The sequence below is a fragment of the Capra hircus genome, chromosome 13 (assembly GCF_001704415.2).
Source record: "Capra hircus breed San Clemente chromosome 13, ASM170441v1, whole genome shotgun sequence".
Classification (NCBI taxonomy): Eukaryota; Metazoa; Chordata; class Mammalia; order Artiodactyla; family Bovidae; genus Capra; species Capra hircus.
This window is the reverse complement of record NC_030820.1, coordinates 63,775,963-63,790,488: the sequence shown is the minus strand read 5'-3', so window position 1 is coordinate 63,790,488 and position 14,526 is coordinate 63,775,963. Positions and strand designations below refer to the sequence as shown.

General features: G+C 39.3%; 1 protein-coding gene across 3 annotated transcripts in view; it reads right to left on the bottom strand.

Annotated features, from left to right (window-relative positions):
• ACSS2 (acyl-CoA synthetase short-chain family member 2) overlaps nucleotides 1–14,526 on the bottom strand; it is a 44,403-nt gene that overhangs the window by 14,121 nt on the left and 15,756 nt on the right. The gene's annotated exons all lie outside the window — the stretch shown is intronic.

Genomic DNA, 14,526 nt, shown 5'->3' with positions numbered 1-14,526 from the left:
ATATGACTTCTTCCCCAAACAAACAAACAAAAATAAGAACAGTCATAAAATCCATTCATTAACACCAAGGCCTGGGAATATTCTGTGAAGATGAGCCATCTGCCACCACACCTTGAGCTGACTGATCAGATGCACTGGCCTTACAAAATATACTTTATACACAAGCTGTGTGTCACTGGAAAATGCACTGCCATCTCTGAACCTCATTTGATAAAATGGGATCATGATCTTCTCTCTTCCATTCGAGGCGTGTATTAAGGAGAAATGGTATCACGAATGTGATTCTTCCTGAACGTGATGTCAGCATTGCATTGGTGTTATTCAAAGTGGGGTCTCTAGATTACTTGTACCCAAGTCACCTAGGGAACTTGTCAAAATGTAGATTCCTGAGCCCAAACTCAGAATCACAATCACAAGATCCAAGAATCTGCTTCTTTACTACAAGTTGGTATAAAGAATCAATAGGTAAATCAGATGCACCTTTAAAGTTGAGAATCACCACTCTCTATCAACTTCTTGCTGTCTACCTCCTCAGCCTTGCCTCCTACTCCTTTCTAGGCTTCAGCCTGGTTTCCTTCAGTCATTTCTTCATCGATTCATTTGCTTATTCAACTACTATGTTCTATATATATGAATAGAAATAAGGCACTGAGAATAAGATAAGCAAAATCCCTCCCAACATGAAGCTTATATTCCAATGATAGTACAGGAAATATACAAGTAAAAATATAACAGATAATTTAATTTCCAATTATGATAAGAATTATGAAAGATATAAAAAATGACATAATAATGACTGAGAAATTTTTAAAAAGACATCTTAAGGATTCAGACTGTATACAAAGATTTAACTGTAAGAATATCCCCTTCAGTATTATTTTTCAATTTTATGATTTTTAAATAAGTAATTCTACCGCACAATTGCACTCATCTCACACACTAGCAAAGTAATTCTCAAAATTCTCCAAGCTAGTCTTCAACAGTATGTGAACCAAGAACTTCCAGATGTTCAAGATGGATTTACAAAAGGCAAAGGAACCAAAGATCAAATTGGAACATCTGCTGGATCATAGAAAAAGCAAGAGAATTCCAGAAAAACATCTACTTCTGCTTTATTGACTATGCCAAAGCCTTTGACTGTGTAGATCACAACAAACTGCAGAAAATTTTTAAACAGATGGGAATACCAGACCAACTTACCTGCCTCTTGAGAAATGTGTATGCAGATCAAGAAGGAACAGTTAGAACTGGACGTGGAACAATGGATTGGTTCCAAATTGGGAAAGGAGTACATCAAGGCTGTATATTTTCACCCTGCTTATTTAATTTATACGCAGAGCACATCATGTGAAATGCCGGACTAGATGAAACACAAGCTAGAATCAATACTGCCGGAAGAAATATCAATAACCTCAGATACAAAGATGACACCACACTTATGGCAGAAAGCAAAGAACTAAAGGGCCTCTTGATGAAAGTGAAAGAGGAGAGTGAAAAAGTTGGCTTAAAACTCAACATTCAGAAAATGAAGATCATGGCATCCAGGCCCATCACTTCATGGAAATTGATGGGGAAACGAAACAGTGACAGACTTTATCTTTTGGGGCTCCTAAATCACTGAAGATGGTGAGTGTAGCCATAAAATTATAAGACGCTTGCTCCTTGGAACAAAAGCTATGACTAATCTAGACAGCATATTAAAAAGCAGAGACATTACTTTGCCGACAAAGGACTGTCTAGTTGAAGCTGTTGTTTTTCTAGTGGTCGTGTATGGATGTGAGGGTTGGACTGTGAAGAAAGCTGAGCGCCAAAGAATTGATGCTTTTGAACTGTGGTATTGGAGAAGACTCTTGAGAGTCCCTTGGACTGCAAGGAGATCGAACTAGTCAATCCTGAAGGAAATCAGTCCTGAATGCTCATTGGAAAGACTGATGCTGAGGCTGAAACTCCAATATTTAGGCGAAAATTGACTTATCAGAAAAGACCCTGATGCTAGGTAAGATTGAAGGCAGGAGGAGAAGGGGACAACAGAGAATGAGATGGTTGGATGGCATCACCAACTCAATGGACATGAATTTGAGCATACTCTGGGAGTTGGTGATGGACAGGGAAGCCTGGCGTGCTGCAGTCCATGGGGTCGCAAAGAGTCAGACACAACTGAGCAACTGAACTGAAATGAACATAAAAAGATATGTAAATTTTTTTAATGAATTTAAAAATTGAATTTTAATGCTGTTCAGAAATAAATACTTCACAGTCCCCAAACAAACATAGAATGGGGAGGTGGGAAAGAACAGCTTTAAGCACAGGACAGGCCTATTAGACAAGCATATAAACATGCTTCTATGTTTATATACTCTTTTTTTTCTATACAAATGGTGACATACAATATTCATTTTTCTGTATCTTGTTTTTTATTGAATATCACAAATCTTAAATATAGAGCTTGATCATCTGGCTTAATTTTTAAATTTAACAATATATCTGGATATCATTTTCCATCAAGACTTACAGTGCTATTTCATTTTCTTTGTCATATGCATAATGTTCTACTATTTGTGTGTGCCATAATTTATTTAACAAATAAATATTTCAATGAGTATCTTTATTAATATGTCATTTACTCACTTGAAAATATATCTGCAGGATGAATTACTAGAAGTGAAATTGTTGGGTCAAAGATATGGACATTTAAATACTGATAAATACTAGAGGATAAGTTCTTTAAGTAGGATGGTCAGGGAAGGCCTCTCTCTGGAGAGGTGACATTTGAGCTAAGACCTGAGCAATGAGAGTAGGCCAATGTATGAGTTCTTGAGAAGAGTATCCTGGGCGGGTAGTAAAGAGCTTGGCCTATTCAAAGAACAGAAAGGAAGGTAATATGGCTGGAGCGTAGTGAACAAGAAGGAGAGTAACAATCAGAAGTAGGCAGCAGCCAGATCACATAGGGCTTTGTAGGCACGGTAAGAAATTTGGATTTTATTCTAAGGAGATTCTTCCTGGCTTCCCTTATACACAAAGTGCCACTTCCACAATCTTAATCACACCAATGCCCCAGCTCAGAATGCCTTCCCACCTCCTTTGGGCTGCACAACGTAGCCCTCCATAAAGGTCACTGTGCTTCCTCTCCTTCCTCACCACCCAGAGAACTTACGAAGGAGGTAACTAAAACCCAGAGAGAGGTAGGAGCTTGTCAAGATCACAATAATAAGCGGCAGAGCCAAGAACAGATCTTCAGGTCTTCTGACTTCAAGTCAGGGCTGTTTCTCCTCATAGTGTGAAGGACAGGGACCAGTAGGGAAGCCAGGTCTTTGGTGATTTTACGGAAGATTATCACCTTCTTTCCAGCTCCTGGCTCAATGAATTAGTTACTATCCTCTCATTGGCTTCACCTTCCTAGGGCTGAGAGGAGAAAAGCATAGAGCTGTTTAAAGCGGGAAGGAACTGGGAGAGAGGAAGCTGGCAAATGGCCCTGAATGCCGGATGCAGAAAAAGTCACTTCCTTAATTGGCTCACTGACAAGTGGCACAGGGAACGTCTCTAGTTACACCTAAATGCTGACGTACATCTCACACCCATGCATACGTGTCCCCATATGTATGCTGACCTGTGTACCCCTGCATACATAAAAACATGTATACTAATACAAAAAACATTGCAGACATAGGAACTGCTCATTTGCACACATAGGAACAATCAGCATTAATATATGGATATAGGACTCGAACATGGGCGCATCTGCAAGTATATGCACTACACACTTAAGTATCTACCTATGTGCACCTTCCGGAAACTCTCTATCACATTATTCTGTTTTATTTTCTTTGTGGAACTTTCTATGATTTGAAATTAGCTCATGTATTTTATTCACTTGTGTATTATCTGTATCTTTCACTGGAATAAAAACTCCATGATAACAATGACCTTGTCTCTCTTGTTCATTGCTACATCCCTAGCAATGAGATTCAATACCTAGAATAGAGACTGGTACATAGAAGGTGCACAGGCACAGATAAGAACAAACCTAAACAAGAACACAAGAACAGCTTACTTGAGCCCACTTCCAGTTACACACACATACAGAGTGTACCTCTCTCTCCCTGGCTCTGTACTCTGATTATACATTATTGATATAGGCACCTTACTCCTTCCAGTGTCTTCTTTCTCTGACATACACACTGGGCTGGGGCCCCGGATGGTTGGGAGAGGGGAGGGAGCACGCATGCACACACACACATGTGCATGGGGACACACACCCCCCAAATGTAATATTACTTAGCCATGAGAAAAGAGTGAAACCTTGCCATGTGTGATAATATAGACAGACTTGAGGATATTATGCTAAATGAAGTAAATCAGAGAAAGACAGACACCCTATGATTTTACTTATATGTGGACTCTAAAAATAAACAAACATAATGAAACAGAAACAGATTCATAGATCTGGGGTTGTTGCTGGGGGCAGAGGAGAGTGGGGAATGGGTGAAACAGGTGAAGGAGCTTAAGAGGTACAAACTTCCAGCTATAAAATAAATGTCTTGTGAATGTAATATATAACATAGAAAATATAGTAATAATACTACAACTTTGTACGGTGACAGATGGTAACTGGACTTATTTTGATGATCATTTTTGTAATTATAAAAATATTGAATCACTATGCTATACACTTAAAACCAATATTGTAAGCAAATTATACTTCAATTTAAAAAAGACGACTGAAGTGACTTAGCAGCAGCAGCAGCAGGTGAACACATGTACACCCATGGTGGATTCATGTCAATGTATGGCAAAACCAATACAATATTGTAAAGTAATTAGCCTCCAATTAAAATAAATAAATTAATGTTAAAAAATAATAAATAATTAATTTTTAATAAATTAATAAATAATTTAAAAGACTAGGTGAAATATCAACATGTTAAGCATATAAAATAAACAAGTGAGTGCCTATAATATAAATCTCTACATTTTATATATTTGGAACATTTCATAATTTTAGAATTTGAATAAAATAAGTAAAATATTTTACTATATCAAAAAAATAAAAAGAAGAAAGCAAACAGCAGCATGTGCCCACTTAGTTTTAGGGGGGAAAATAGGGAGGTGCAAGGACTGGAAAACTTGAGAATACATGGTCTGGAAAGAGGAGGCATCTAACACTTAAATGTAGTGCCTATTAACTTTTGCCCTCTGGGAATAAGGTCTCAATACTGCCCAATTTTTTGTTTTTTCAAGAGAGACCTTGAATCTGTTTCTGAATTTTTAAGTTTGATGCAATTAACTTTAACTTTAAACACTGTGGTCAAACAAAACTATTAATGAAAGATTTAGCTGATGGGCTACAGATTGGAAACCCTGCAGCAGACCCAGCTACTTCCCTTTTACCTGGAAGCCATATGGTATGGGACAGCTCGAGGTATATAATCTTTTTTTTAAGGAAAACTTCTACAACTAGTTTATCCTTACACTCTCCATATTCACTGTTATCCATTACTGATGCAAAATATCTTCAGAATTAGACTACTTCCCTTCACATCTACTACGATCATAGTCCAAAGTCACCATTAAGTATGTCAGATCATGTCATTCCTCTGATCAAAATGTCCAGATGTCATCCCATATCACTTTGAGTAAAAGTCCTCACACTGACCTGCTACATGATTTCCTCATTACCTCTCTGTCCTCAAATACTCCCTTTCTCTCTTCCTCTCCCCACCTCTCTGCTCCAGCCACATAGCCTCCTTACTGTTTGGCAACACCAATCACACTTAACCTCAGAACTTTTGCCCTCCACTTGAATATTCTTCCCCCAGAGAGCCACATGATTTATCCCCTATCTTTTGAGTTATTGCTCAAATGTTGGCTTCTCAGTGAGGTCATCCTTGACCACACCATATAAAAAGGCACTTGTCCACCCCCAGTCCCAGATACTCCAAGGTAACATCTTCCAGAAAGTCTTCCCTAATTTCTCTTTTTCCTCATCTACCTCAAAGTGGAAAATTTTTTCTTCCTTCCAAGTCCCTTTACCTTACTTTCCTTGTGATCTATTGGTTCTACCTTGTATTACATTTACTGGGGCCTTCCTGTTCCCATTATACCCTGGGCTCTTGAAGGGAAGGAATTGTGTCTTCTTCCTTTCTGTTTTCTCTAAGCACAGTTGGCACAGTAAATACTTAAGGTTCATGGTCAAATCAGTGAAAAACTTATAACTAATTAATGACAAGGGAAGACTGGAGAGCTCTTTCTCTTTGTATGAGGATAGTCATTGAATTGGAGATTTTAGTTCCCTAAACTAGCAGAAAAGTAAAGCACAAGATAGGAGGAAAGAGCTGAGGAAAAAAAAAATAGATGGGGAAAACTGGGTTCCTCATAGAAGCATCAGAAGGCAGGATCTAACCTAGTGAGTTAGGTCTTCCAGGAGAGAAGTACCCAGATGAGAGGAGTCAAAACTGTTATAAAAGGAAGACTGGACTTATCTGTTTAGCCTGGAGGTGAGAATATAATGAGAAACCTGATAGTATGTCTCAAACACCTGTATCTCTGTTGCCACCACTGTAATACGAGCCACCTTCATGTCGTGCCTAGATGACCACAGTGACGCCACACTGGCCTCCCACTACACTCCTGCCCCCTTCCAATCTACACATAAACCAAAATGATCTATTATAAACACAAACCAGGCTACAGTATCTTCTCCAACTCATTATGTGCCATTGTTCCATTATGCTTACCAGACTCCAAACACATTGGCCTTCTGACTGAGAGAACATGCCATGGTCTTTGACTATTTTTCCTGAACTCTCCGAATGGTTTGCTCTATCTCATGTTTCAGATCTTGGTTTAACTGTCACTTCCCTAGTGAAGCTTTCCATGACCAGCATCAGTCCTTCCTGACATTCTTCATCACAAAATTGTTTATTTTTTATAGCATTTTTCTCAATTTGTAATTGTCTTATTTATTTACTGTTTTTTGGGATTTTTTGCTAATTGTCTGTCTCACCTACTAGACTGTAAGCTTCCTGAAGGCAGAGACCAAGTTAGTCTTCTTCACTACTGAATCCCCAACACCTTACAGAGAACCCTGTATATAATAGGTGCTCAATAAATACTTTCTGAATGAATGAATGAACCTGAAGGATTATTATGGGAAAGAAACAAATTAGTATTTTGTAACTATAATTGGAAGAGCTAGGTCAATTGGGAGAGTGCAATATAAAGAAAGCCTTTTCAAATGTCAGGCTTCCCTGGTGGCTCGGATGGCAAAGAATCTGTCTGCAATGAGGAAGACCCAGGTTCAATCCCTGAGTCAGAAAGATCCCCTGAGGAAGGGAATTGCTACCCACTCCATTCTTGCCTGGAGAATTTCATGGACAGAGTTGCTTGGTGGCCTACAGTCCAAGGGGTTGCAGAGTCGGACACAATTGAGTGATTAACACTTTTTCTAAATGCCAGAGTTGTCCAGAAGTGTAGGATTGTGCAGGTTGGAACAGGGAAACCCTGTCGTCTATTTGCTCATTCTCAAGGGAGTGGGGTCCTTGGAATTTCATTTTATAAGCAATCCATGTGATTCATGTTCAGTGAACTTTTCAGATGACCTTTAAGACCCTTCCAGTTTTGAGATTCTTTGATTTGGGAAAATTAAGAAATAATGTGTTCTATGATCCATGAAGCACTGCACAAATGTGACGCACTTAGACATAAGTATATCCTCAAGTCACTTTCCCATTCATCAAGGGAGTGGGTTGTGGGAGCAACACAGCTTGACACATTAGCAGCTTAATGTTCCCTCTGGATACTCCTGGCTGAACAAGGAAAAGGGCTGGAGGAGGAGGTGGGAGGAGGCAAATACCAAAGACTGAATCATAAATCACTTAGAATGCCAGAGGAAGATAGGGCTTTTGATGTTCACCACCCTTATTCACAGATGAGAAACCAAATGCACAGATGGGAAGTGATGGCCTGGAGGTTACTTAGCACTTAGCAGCACTATTATTGTAAAGCAGAGCTATTCAATATGGTAGCCACAAGCCACATATAGCTACTGAACACTTAAAATGTTCTGGGGGAACTGGATTTTTAATTTAATCTATTTTAAATATTAACAGTCACCTGCGGCTAGCTCTAGAGTCTATATGCCTCAGGGCATTCTCCTGCTAAATGAACTGGCCTATATAAGGAGAGAGATGTTTCCAAAACCCAGGATTAGCAGAAAGAAGAAAATCAAAGTGCAGGAGTCCTGAGAACTGTGGGGTTAAAGTCCACCAAGCGTGGATTTTAGTAAAACTATAATAACCCAAGAGAACTGAAAACATACATCCATACAAAAACTTGTACACAAAGATTCACAGTAGCATCATTCATGATGTCAAAAAGTGAAAACAATCCAAGTATACACCAACTGAAAAATGGATAAATAAAATGTGGCACATCCATACAATGGAGTATTATTTTGTATGAAAAGGAATAAAGTACTGACACATGCTACAACATGGATGAACCTTGAAAAGATTATTCTAAGTTTAAGAAGCTAGACACAAAAGGTCACATATTGTATGATTTCATCCATATGAACTGTCCAGAATAGAGACAAAAAATAGATTAGTGATTGCCTAGGCCTGATGGCAAGGAAAGTTGGAAGAAAATGAAGAGTGATTGCTAATGAGTATGAGGTTTCTTTTTGGGGTGGTGAAAATGTTCTAAAATAGATTGTGATGATGTTTGTACAACTCTGCGAATATGCCAAAAATCACTGAGGTGTGCTTTAAATGGGCAAATTGTATGTTATGAATTATATCTCAAATTTTAAAAACTTATTCCAATTCTGACTGGAACTGCAATAAGCACATAGAATAATTAGGAAAAAACAGACATCTTTACAAATCTTTCTTTCCTGAAAGATTGTACCTTAGCACTATTCATTCATTCACACTGTCCATTCATTCATACTGTCTCTATTTACCTAAAGACTTGGCATTTATTTATTTTTAGCATTATAGCCATAGTATACACTTGTTTCCCTCACTGGATTGTGAGTTTCTTAAAGGCAGACAGGATATCTTTTTATCTGTTTCCTCCTCAGTGCCTAGCATAAAGTTTGACACATAGTAGGCACTTAATACATAACTATGAAATGAGTAAATAAAAGAATGAATGAATAAACTTCTCTGCTTACATGATCAGCCAGATCTAGGCTGATCAGAGTGAGGAAACGTAGAAGGAAAGAGGGGATTATAGAGGATACAAATGAAGAAGACAGATGCTAAACAGACAGTGGGAAATGGTAGACAGAGGGGGAAAGTTTAAAACTTGTGGAATGGGATTTGGAAACATATCTAGAAAAGTTTCTTGAGCCCCTACAATGGACTCAATCCTGGACTCTATGCCATGAAAGAGACTGGAAGAAGCCCCTGAATATGAGGTTCAGGCTATGGGACACATGCTTTGCAATCTGAGCTATTAATACACCCTGTTCTCCTGCCAGCTATTTTTAGGCCTTGAGCCAGAGACCTTGCGCCTGTTCCCCTTGGCCAAAGTGGCTTTGGTGCCAGGTGATTTCTACACATCTTCTCTGTTGAGAAGGCAGGCCTGGGCTAGTATAGAAGGTAACCTTTCTCCCGATGCCTACATGCCTTCTTACAGGAGGAAAATGATACTCATTCCTATCATCCAGTTGTTCCTACCATGCTAGTCTCCCCCAAAATAAATGAATGAGGACAGCCCTCTCAGCTCCTTTATTACCACTGTATTTGGAATGCTGCCTTAGATAAGAATATGCCTAGATTAGAAAAAGTGAGTGGGAAGAACCGCCAGGGACAACACACTACATGTACAACAAGTCTCTCAAGTATAACAGACACATGCAAAAAGATTCATGTCAATAGTTCTTTGCTATTTAGGTAGATATAGCTTAAATTAGTAATTTTTAAGGTTTAGTACTCTATTCCTATGGGTATTCCTATAGTACCCTTCTCCTGTGGAGAAGGCAATGGCACCCCACTCCAGTACTCTTGCCTGGAAAATTCCATGGACGGAGGAGCCTGGTAGGCTGCAGTCTATGGGGTCGCTAAGAGTCGGACACGACTGAACGATTTCACTATCACTTTTCACTTTCATGCATTGGAGAAGGAAATGGCAACCCACTCCAGTATTCTTGCCTGGAGAATCCCAGGGATCGGGGAGCCCGGTGGGCTGCCGTCTATGGTGTTGCACAGAGTTGGACATGACTGAAGCGACCTAGCACCAGCAGCAGCATGGGTACCTGAGCAGGAAAAGTTTTAAGAGAGTAAGTGTCCAGAGTTTCAACTTTCATATGTACTCTTTCCTAACTGTGATCTAAGTTGGTTTTCCTTTCCCACTTTCTTTCTCCCACTTTACAAAAAAATGCCATGTCTCTCTTTTATCCCAAACTTTATTATGCCTATACAATGCTGAGGTTCAAAAAAAAAAAAAAAACTCTAGAGTGCCAAACAAAGGGACAATTTGAGAATGCATAAATTCACAGGGAGAGCCCCAAGGAAGCAAACCAGAGAGCTTCTATAAGAAATCAATATTGAAAGGAGTAACATGTTGACAGAACTGTCTGTACAAATTAGGTTATATGATGAACATTATCTATAAATTATATGAGCTAAATGTGCAGCTTCAAGATTTTGAAAAAGATATATAACATATATATATATACAATAAAAACACATTAGAAATTAGATTCTTTGCAGTTATTTAATCTTTTGATAAAATGTTTAAATCTGAACTCTAAAATGTATGAAGAGCTACATATCAAAATTCTTCTGGGTATTAGATCACTAACATAAATAATTACTTTTCAAAGAGATCCTGCCACTGCCCACTGTATCAAAAACTTGTGAGGAAGTTTAAAAAATACAAGTCAGAAATTTTATCCTCTGAAAATTCTGATTCAATAGGCTGGGTGGGATCCAGGAATCTGGATTATTAACAATATCCTCAGGTAAATATTTGGGTCACCAGACCTAGATTACTGTTTACCTCTAATTCAATGTATGAATTTGCACAAAATTACCCTTACTTTGGAGAAGGCAATGGCAACCCACTCTAGTACTCTTGCCTGGAAAATCCCATGGATGGAGGAGCCTGGTAGGCTGCGGTCCATGGGGTCGTGAAGAGTCAGACATGACTGAGCGACTTCACTTTCACTTTTCACTTTCATGCATTGGAGAAGGAAATGGCAACCCACTCCAGTATTCTTGCCTGGAGAATCTCAGGGATGGGGGAGCCTGGTGGGCTGCCGTCTATGGGGTTGCACAGAGTCGGACACAACTGAAGTGACTTAGCAGCAGCAGAAGCAGCAACCCTTACTTCATACAATTTTAAACAGGCAACTCTTTGGAAGTCCTTGCTGAAAAATTCATATATTTTTTTAATCTCTATCATTGGTATAAAATGAAAGATCAGCCAATTCAACTTAGACCCTTAAGCTGTATTTTGTAGCCTATAAGATTGAAATGATAGAATGTCAAGGCCATGAAAATCCAGAAAAGACTAAGGGACTATTCTAGATTGAAGGAGACAAAAAAGACACGACCACTGCACGTCATGTGTGATTCTGAACTAGATCCTTCTGCCATTAAGGACATTATTAAGACAACTGTCAAAACTTCCGTCGAATCTGAAGATTAGATAATAATGGTGGATCAGTATTGATTTCCTGATTTTGATAGCTGTATTACAGTTATACAGGAGAAAGTCTTTGTTGGAAATGTATACTATTCAAGGTTTGCATCTTATTCTCAAATGGTTCAAGAAAAAAGCTATTTGTATTGTACATGCAATTTTCATGTGCATTTTTTCCTTTTTTTTTCCTCTTTAAGTGTTGATCCTGTTTTACTATCTGACTGGAAAATTAGACAATTCACTAGTCCAGGTGGTAATGGACAAGCTTAAACTTGCTCTTTATTGCCAGGTCCAGCCCCAGGTTGGCCTTTCTTTTCCTTCCTCTTCATGAGGCCTCCTGGTAAGGATAAAAGGGGAAAAAGACAAATGTCTTCCTGGGAGGCCTCGCAGACAATGAAGGATTCTATGTTCACTACCTGCTTACAGACTCTGATATGGTGCTGGCAGATCAGCACTCAGGCGAGGTAGATGGACTCAGCCAAGGCAAGCATGAAGACATCTCCAAAAAACCCTTGACAGTCAGGCCCAGGTAATCCAGCTTTACTTTGCCCTTGTGCAGCCCCTGGATGCAGATGAGTCACTGCAGCAAGGTGTTGCTTTCAAATAGAGGTGTGCAGCAGCAGCTCTTGGCCAGAGAAAGCTGACCCTCCAGACTCCATGTGTGTTCAGAGCCCCAGATTCACTGATTAACTTCACCTCTTGGTTGAAGTGGGATTTAAAGGGTTATCAACAGGTCACATTTTGCTACAGACCCAGCACCAGGCCACTGGCCTGTCAGCTCCACATTCCTGCCTCTGCTTAAATACAGGCCCTGGTAACTGAGAAAGAGCTGTACTTGTAACTTTTCTATCAGTTTAAGAATGTTTCAAAACTTTAAAGATTAATAATACAGGCTAGAGACAGGGCTGCAGATGTTTAGTTTAAATTTTATTCTGTAGGTAAAGAAGAGTTGGAGAGGTTCCTAGACTAAAGGTTCTTCCCCTACTTCAAAACTTTTTACTTACTAAACTCCCAAGCCACAGAGGACTGGAAATGGATGATCTTCGCCAGAGTGGCCACCCAATGATCAGCGCCTTCTGTTTGCCAAATTACGAAAGTAAGGGAATAAGAGATTATTCCTTACTTTCAGATGCTTAAAATCTCTAATTAGAGAGATCTAAACCACCCACCATATCAGGCCAATATTGGGAAACAGCAACCAAGGGGAACAAGAAAACACAGAAGTAGGAAATTAACAAAAAGGATGCAAAGAAATAACTTAAGCATGATCAATCATGAAACCCTACCTAGAAACCGTGGATTCTGAGCCAAGTTTGAGAAAAGAGGCTACGCTCATCAGAGGAAAGAAGGACGTTTTGGAAAGTACAGAAGTCATGTGTGGCTGCCAGTCCTGAATCCTTCTGCCTAATAATACCCTTAGATGTGTGTAATATGTGTGAATATGTAAGTATTAGCACCAGTTCATAATAACATACATTTTCGGTGTGTTTTCTTGTCTTTCAACTCAGCTAATCCTTGTAGGAATTTTTTGAATCTGGCAGGACAAGATTTGCTATTCCCATTTGAAAGGTCAGGAAACTGAGGCTCAGAAGGGTTTCATCACTTGCCAAAGGTCATAAAGCAATGGTTAGCACCTCTGCCTGCAGATCCGTGAATAGGCTTTGGTGGGGGGTGAGGGGGGTGTTATTATTATTTTTTAAAAAATATATACACGATCAAGAGAGTGATATTTTCAAAGCGTAACTCTTGATATATCATATCTCTACTTCAAATTCTTTATTGGCTACCTAACACATGTCACAGCTGTAATTTTACAGCTGTATATGAACACAAATTTCTGATCCTTCCTCAAAGCTTTTCCTCCCGGTTTCTTCTCCAACTCAACTAATGGAAATTATATTTTTCCAGTGCTCAGACCAAAAAAAAAACCACCTTTATTTCTTGACTCCATTCTCTTATACCCCCACATCAAGTTCATCAGCAAATTCTATTGGTTCTCTCTGCCTTCAAAATATTGACAAATTCCAAAATCTGAGAAATTCCCTGATGCTCTCACTGTTGAGGGCCTGGGTTCAATCCCTCGTCTCAGGGAACTAAGATCCCATAAGCCTCACAGCACGGCAAAAAAAAAAAAAAAAACAACTTTCAAATTCTGACCACTTTTCACAGCTCCTATTGTTACCTCCATTATCATATGGAGATATGATAATTATCTCAATTGCTGTCATGCCCCCTTACTGGTTCCCCTGCTATTACCCTGTGCCTCCCACCCACTATTCTCAAGGTAGTATGCAGACTACGTGCCATGCTGTGTTAAGCTGCTTCAGTTGTGTCCAACTCTTTGTGACCCTTTGGACCGTAGCCCACCAGGCTCCTCTGTTCGTGGGATTCTCCAGGCAAGAATACTGGAACGGGTTGCCATGCCCTCCTCCAAGGGATCTTCCCAATCCAGGAATCGAACCCACATCTCTTACAGCTCCTGCATTGGCAGGTGGGTTCTTTACCACTAGCACCACCTGGGAAGCCCCATGCAGACTATATATAGGAGATATTCAGTTTTTAAAAGTTGTTTAATGAATGGATGAATGAACACATCCCAGCTAAGAAAAGGATTTTACTTCCTTGAGGTTTGCCCTTTAATGTGTTTAGCCTTATAAATTATCATTATAAATTGTGGTCAACATTTCTTAAGCCAACCCTAAACCATGTAAGTAAACTACTGGCTAAATAAGTGACAGACAGTCAGAGGAGCTAGGTCTGTGAAAGGAGAAGCATAGTGTCTATAACAAAGAACTTAAGAGTTCTCTCTAGAACAAGTTCAACTGCTATGTGATCTGGCCAAATCACTTCCACTCTGAGCCTTAAGTTCCTCAA